The sequence below is a fragment of the Nematolebias whitei genome, chromosome 12, assembly GCF_014905685.2.
Source record: "Nematolebias whitei isolate Nwh7 chromosome 12, NemWhi1, whole genome shotgun sequence".
Taxonomy (NCBI): Eukaryota; Metazoa; Chordata; class Actinopteri; order Cyprinodontiformes; family Rivulidae; genus Nematolebias; species Nematolebias whitei.
Window position 1 is genome coordinate 8956209 of NC_056509.1, and position 6839 is coordinate 8963047.

At 41.8% G+C, this 6839-nt stretch overlaps 1 protein-coding gene across 1 annotated transcript in view; it reads right to left on the reverse strand.

The window, feature by feature from the left end:
- Positions 1-6839, reverse strand: part of emilin1a (elastin microfibril interfacer 1a) — a 135386-nt gene that overhangs the window by 67666 nt on the left and 60881 nt on the right. The window lies entirely within an intron of this gene.

The window sequence follows — 6839 nt, forward strand, 5'->3', positions numbered from 1 at the left end:
CAGTCCATCACAGGGACACCTGGACAGGTCTCAAGTCCATCACAGGGACACATAGAGACAAACGAGACAAACAACCATTCACTCTATCACTCACACCATAGACAATTTAGAGTCGCCAATCAGCCTAAGATGCATGTTTTTGGTCTGTGGGAGGAAACCGGAGTACCCGGAGAAAACCCATTCATGCACAGAGAGAACATGCAATCTCCACCCAGAAAGGCCCCTGGACCAGGATTTGAACCGGGGACCTGCGCACTGAGAGGCAGCAGCTCGACCAGTTGCGTCACCATGCTGTCCCAATATAAGATCCATCCATCCATCCATCCATTATCTTTACCGCTTATTCCATTTTGGGTCACGGGGGTCACCGGTGCCCATGTCCAGCAATCACTGTGCGAGGGGCGGGGTACACCCTTGACTGGTCGCAAGTCCATCACAGGGACACAAGGACAGGTCTCCAGTCCATCACAGGGACACCTGGACAGGTCTCAAGTCCATCACAGGGCCACATAGAGACAAACGAGACAAACAACCATTCACTCTCTCACTCACACCTAGGGACAATTTAGAGTTAACAATCAGCCTAACATGCATGTTTTTGGTCTGTGGGAGGAAACCAGAGTACCCGGAGAAAACCCACGCATGCACGGGGAGAACATGCAAACTTCACCCAGAAAGGCTCCTGGGCAGGGGTTTGAACCAAGGACCTGCTCGCTGAGAGGCAGCAGCTCAACCAGTTGCGCCACCATGCTGCCCCCAATATAAGATATATAAGATAATTTAAAGTTCCTTTAGTTTCATTGATAAAATTCAGGTTTTCATCAACTTTTTAAAAAGTATTTTTTTTACCAGATGGACATTGTCTGAGGGCCACTTTTGGCCGCCGGGCCATACGTTGCCCACGCCTGATTTACCCTCTTACTCACACCTGGGCACACTTTAGAGTTACTAAAGAACAAACTGTTTTTGGTCTGAGGGAGGACAGGGAAATAAATTTTGTGCTGGTTATCTGGACGTCCCAGTAAGGACCATTCTTGTTCTGAAGCTTTGCTCTGAAACGCGTCCAATTCTTCTGGACTCTGCTGATGTTCATGACCCCAGAGGTCACTGTCAGTAGATGCTTTCATATCAGTCACACGTGACAAATGGGATTACATAGGCTCCATAAACTTTAAACACTATTTTTGTCTCTTATAGTCTTTTTTAATTTTCCTAAAGAAACTGGCTGCACTTTTCTGGTACTAATTCTGAATCCCTTGCTTGTATGACTTCCAAAAATAAAGGGAATAATGTTTTATTTGGAAATCTTTGCTGTGGGTTTATTATTAATATGTCATTCAGCTGTGTCTACAGACTCCCTGCAGCAGTAGCTGTGCAATAAACGGACAGAAACATGAAAAAAGTGACTGTGAGAGTTTCTTTATCCTGATCCACGAAGGTCTGCGTCTTACAGAGCTTTTCTTGGGCCATATAAAAACTGCTGTCAGAGGAGAAGAGGGCTGAAGGCAGAGCTGAGGAGAAACTGGTGAAGAATAACGGACTGTTTTCACAGACTGCGGTGCCTGGAGCCCCAGCTGGCTTCATTCTTAGCATAGCCCAGGTTTACTCTGGAGCTCCCGGAGGAGTTGAGGATCAATCAGCCAAGGTCAAAACTCAGTAAGAACTTCAAAAGAACAAAAACGTAGGCCAGGTTTGATTGATGCCTTCACAACAACCCCGTTTGGAAAACGTACTCACCGAGACCCGGTTTCAGCAAATTTGATGCTGGACTTAAAATGGAGGATCATTTGTGAGAGTAAGACTCACAGCTGAGCCAAGCACCGAGCAGTAATCATGATTACAGTGTTGATCCAGTTACATGTACGGCAGCAACAACAAGAACCCTAAAGGACCAGCCAGGCTTAAGGGAGGTTCTGACTAATTTAAATGGGGTTCTGTGGAAAAGTTGCGAAAAGGTATTATTTTATCTGCTATAGATTGAATTTCAATTCAATTCAGTTTATTTATATAGCGCCAAATCACAACAAAGTTGTCTCAGGGCACTTTACAGGAACATTGAAGGACCCTAGTTTAGAAAAACAGGTTAAGTCTCTTTAGTATTGATATATTTTTCTTTTCAGAACACACACACACACACACACAAAAATGCACACGCACAACAAAATCCCCTCCCACACCAGATCAGTCACACAAACATGAACATATCAGACAGGCATTGATGTCCTCTCAATATAAGACATAAACGGCTGCCAAGTGTCCCAACATCTCTCAACAGATCCTTTCAGAATATATCTAATCTTTTCCAGAAGAACATGATACCGTATTTTTTGCTGTATAAGTCGTGGTTTTTTGCATAATTTACATGCTCTGCGACTTATAGTAGGCCACAGCTGTCATGAACTGTGGTGGATCGGACAAGCACAGACTCAGAAAAAGGTTTTTAAAACGTTTTTTTTTAAACCGGCGGCGTCTGGCAGGAGGTTCTGGTACTGGTACCGGACCACTCTGGGGGAGACAGACAGATTATTGGCTGTAAGCAGACTAGACTGAACAGAGTAAACAAGAATAAAGCCACTAACCTTCTGTCTCTGGAACCAGTCTGAGATGTGGGCCAGGTGGGTCCCGGTACCGGTCTGAATCTCAGGAGCCGGTAACATGTGCAAGGGCGCACAGAGCAGCTGCGCGCAGTGTGAGCACGAACAGGTAGTGAGGCTGGATGGGCGAGCTGTGACGCTGAGGGGGTATAGGCAGCAGAACTTTATCCAGGGGCAGGCAAGGGTCAAAACCAGAGAGGAATGCAGCCAGGCAGAAGAACCAAAAGGGGAATCCAAAAATCGTGTTCAAGGAGGAAAATCAGTCATCAATATGGTCAGATTATAGGCGAGGAATACAGACCGGAGGCAAAGGCAAGAACGAGAGGTCGTGGGCAAAGCAATGGTCAAAAATTGTGATTCGAAGAGGGAACACTGGATATCTACGGGAAGAACCTATAATTATCTGGCACCGACTAAGGGGAAACGGGGAGCTTAAATAGTGGACTGAACAGGTGTTGCTTGTGAACGTAGATTGTGGTAGATGGTGGAGGGGGCGTGGCGCAGGGTGACAGGAGCTGAATGAATGAGAGGGGAACTCAAAACTGAAGTAGGAAAAAACGTGAATGATCTTAAAACAGGGGCTGTGGTATGAGGAGAAGAGGCTTGAACAGATGGGGGAGCAGTGGGGGCCGCTGAGCGTGACAGATGCAACATATTTATGGATTTTTCCCATATTTATAATCCAATTTTTGGCTGAGATATGACCGTTTTCTTTCATCCTGACTGAGATGGCAGCAGAGTAATAGTAGCAGTAAGGCATCCTGTTGTATCATGTAATAGGCAAACGTGGCTATAATGACAAATTCAAAAAGTTCAAGAGAAAAATTCAAAAAACGTTCAATACAAAAACAACTGGACTTTATTTGTAACAGAAGACGTTTCGCTCCTTGTCCGAGGAGCTTTCTCATTTCAAAGAGCAGTGAGTGAGGGGTTCAGGTTGTAAGGCTGAGTGAGATAAGATACACATACAGTACATATGTAGATTGACAATTCACACCTTACACCTTAACAGTAGGGGTTTCTTAAGGTCTTCGTTACTCTAATTCACAAATGAGGCCCCTGTTCCCATCAGGTGTGAAAACTGGCTGGGAATCAGTCTTAAAGTTGCATTATACATTTTTGAAAGTGGAAATCTGAGGCCTCCTCCTCTGTTAAGAGATGGGTTTTCTCTTTTATCATAAATTGCTTCTTGCAAGATGCTGATTCATCTTCTGCGAAGGTAACGAGTCGTTACGCGCTAAGTGTACCGGAGGTTTGAGCTGGTGTTGGAAGAAGCGTGCAAATTCTGGTCAACAACATACACCTTTCTCCATCCATCCCTTCTTTAAACCTCTAAATTCCTTCCTTTAAACTCTTCTATTTTGCCAGTAATCTAGATGCCTTCAGAAATGTCCTGTTGTCTTATTAGTAAAGGGTGCCAAGTTTTATTAATCAGAACCAGATAAGCTAATCAAGTGTACAATGTTTTGATGTAAAATTTTGATTCTGTTAAATAAATGACTGCATTTATTCTGATGGGTCAAAGGAAAATAACGTCTCCTGTCACTGATTAAACAATACTCACAGTTACCTCGGTCACATGGCATTAATTTAACTCGAAAAAGAAAGAACCCGTTATATTTAAATAATTAATTAGTAGTGAAGGTACAGTAAGCTGTCTCCCACATTTCACTACATTTGGTGGGACCGTGTGTCCACAGCAAAGCTGTCCTTGACATACTACATTTGACACAGGTGTCACAAACAGTAACTCTGAGGGAAGCCAACCCTACAGTCTTTTACTGTCCTCACCACCTGTTGCTGAGAAGATATTATTTTTGACATAGACCATGGCTTTTTATGGTTCTACAAACTCCTTGTCCACCTCACTGTGAGTGATGCGAAGCCATGCAGGAAAAAGTAGCCCATATCGAACATCTCGCCGGCTGGAAAGAAGCCTCTTCACCTCTGTGAACGTTGCCCAAGCCTCGGCCATGCTTGCAGCGTAATCCGCTGTAATGATGATCAAGGATTCCTTGAAGTGTAATGAGCCATGATTGCGTGCACGCTGTAATATTGCCACGCAGTCTTGGTAGTAAGAGTTTTTTTTATCTATAATAACTCTCGGCTTATCACCTGACATCTTCCCGCTTGGTGTCCAGTATAAGCAGTCGATCAGTGGCATCTTGTTCAGCTGCAGGATCTCCGTGAGCAGATTAGCAATCACTGTGATGGAGCTTGATTCTGGCATCTCTGAGACATCTAGGATCCTCATGTTGTGCCTTCTCATGCGTCCCTCCACATCCTCATATTTCTTTTCCAGCCCATTTATCTCGTCTTTCAGTTCCGTCACGATGCTGCGCAGAGCCTCAACCTCATCCAACCAGGTGGAAAATTCATCTTCAACATATTTAACACTCAGTTTCACCTGCTCCATTTCTGCTCTGAATGCCATGGAAAGCCACCTCTGCTCTCACTGCTTGAAGTGAGATCCTCTGTGAGGGTGGCTTTCATTTCCGATTTAATCACCTCTGAAATTTAGCTAGCTGTTTCTCTGTCATTGCAGTCTGAGGTAAATTCTGCCCAAAATTTCAGAATTTTTCTGCTAAAATCACAGAGAAATGTAAAATCTAAAGTGGTATAAAGTTTATCATACAGTGTTTTAAAATAAAGTTGTGTTTATAATAAAATGTTGGTGATTGAAGTGGTTTTAAGATGACAAAATCTGCTTTTGATACGAGTCCGTTCAGACGCACAAATGCAATGTCACTTTTCATGAATATTTTGCTGGGAAATGTTGCATTTCTACCAGAAGTGGCCCTTGAATGTCCTGGAAATGTTATAGTTAGCTGCTGCTGCTATTTGGACTCTCAAATAACCAAATACTTCTGTTTAACTGGTGGAAGTCCATTTAACTTTATGACAGTTACTGCTCCTTATTTAACCACTTAAAATATAATTTTAAAAGTATTTTTTTCCCCCCACAAAAAAACTGTCTTTTAGAGCTATCTCAGCCTGAACTGAAATATAAAATTTTAAATATAAATTTGTTTTTTTTAACCTTTTAAGGGTCTTACAAAAAAAAAAAAAAAACTCCACATTTCACTTTATGTTTTAATCAACACAATATTCCCCACAGTATTACACCTAGACCTGTCACAATAACAAATTTTGCTGGGCGATTAATTGTCTCAGAAATTATTGTGATGAAAGATAATATTGTTTGAAATTTGACAATAATTAGTAATTATTGTCAAATTTAAGAAGAAATGTTGGTTAATTTTCGTGTGTAGTACCGTTTCTTGACCAGCGGATGCCAGTATAAAACTGAACCAAAGGCTGGATAGTGAGGGAGCGAGCAGCGTGTCTCTTTAAGAAAAATGGGAGGAAGGGCCCTTGACGTGACATGGGCTGTCTCTCCTTCCTGTTTTTTGGTTCTCAAAATGGCTGACGCTTGGTGTGGTTTGAGCTCTTTAGCATAGCATTTTTCACACAAAGCTTTTAATGACAAAAATCAGTAAACAAGTTCTCAGCTTCTTTTTGCAGAGAAAAACAACTTTTTACATGAAGGCACACATTTCAACTGTGAATTGTGGAGCTTCGACAAGACGGAGGTTTTTTCCCGAGGTCGGCCTGTTCGCTTAGCTTGTAGCATAGCTTTTCTGCTTAGCTGCTTTTAATGATCCAAAAATGTGATTTTGGATGGTTAAAACAGATTTTAAAGAGAAAAGAGAAAGGGAGGGGTCAGGGAAGAGCACCAGAGTTGAGCCTTTTGTCATCCAGTGTCTTCAGTAGAAAGAGAGAGACACGAAGAAACAATAAAGCCGATAATTGAAAATAAGGTTGATAATTTTCATTTATCATGCGATTAATTGATTTGTTTATTGTAACAGGCCCAATTAGGGCTGCAACTAACGATTATTTCAATAATCGATTCATCTGCCGATTATTTTTTCGATTAATCGATGAATCGGCAAAAAACCCCACAACGTTTTAATTTCCACCCCTTTATTCCAAAATTGAACATTTGACTGACATAGCAATTCACACAAAAAACAGGTTGCTATTTTACTATTCTGTTAGTAAAATATTGAATAATAAAAAATAAAAGTTAGTCAAATAGCTTAAAAAAATAAACGTACACAAAAATATATACAAATGTGTCTTTATACCTGCACAATATGTAGCTACTTTGTAAAATGTGTCATTGAGGGAAAAGTGTAACCTGGATTAAAAGTGTGGATTATTGTAACCTGGATTAAAAGT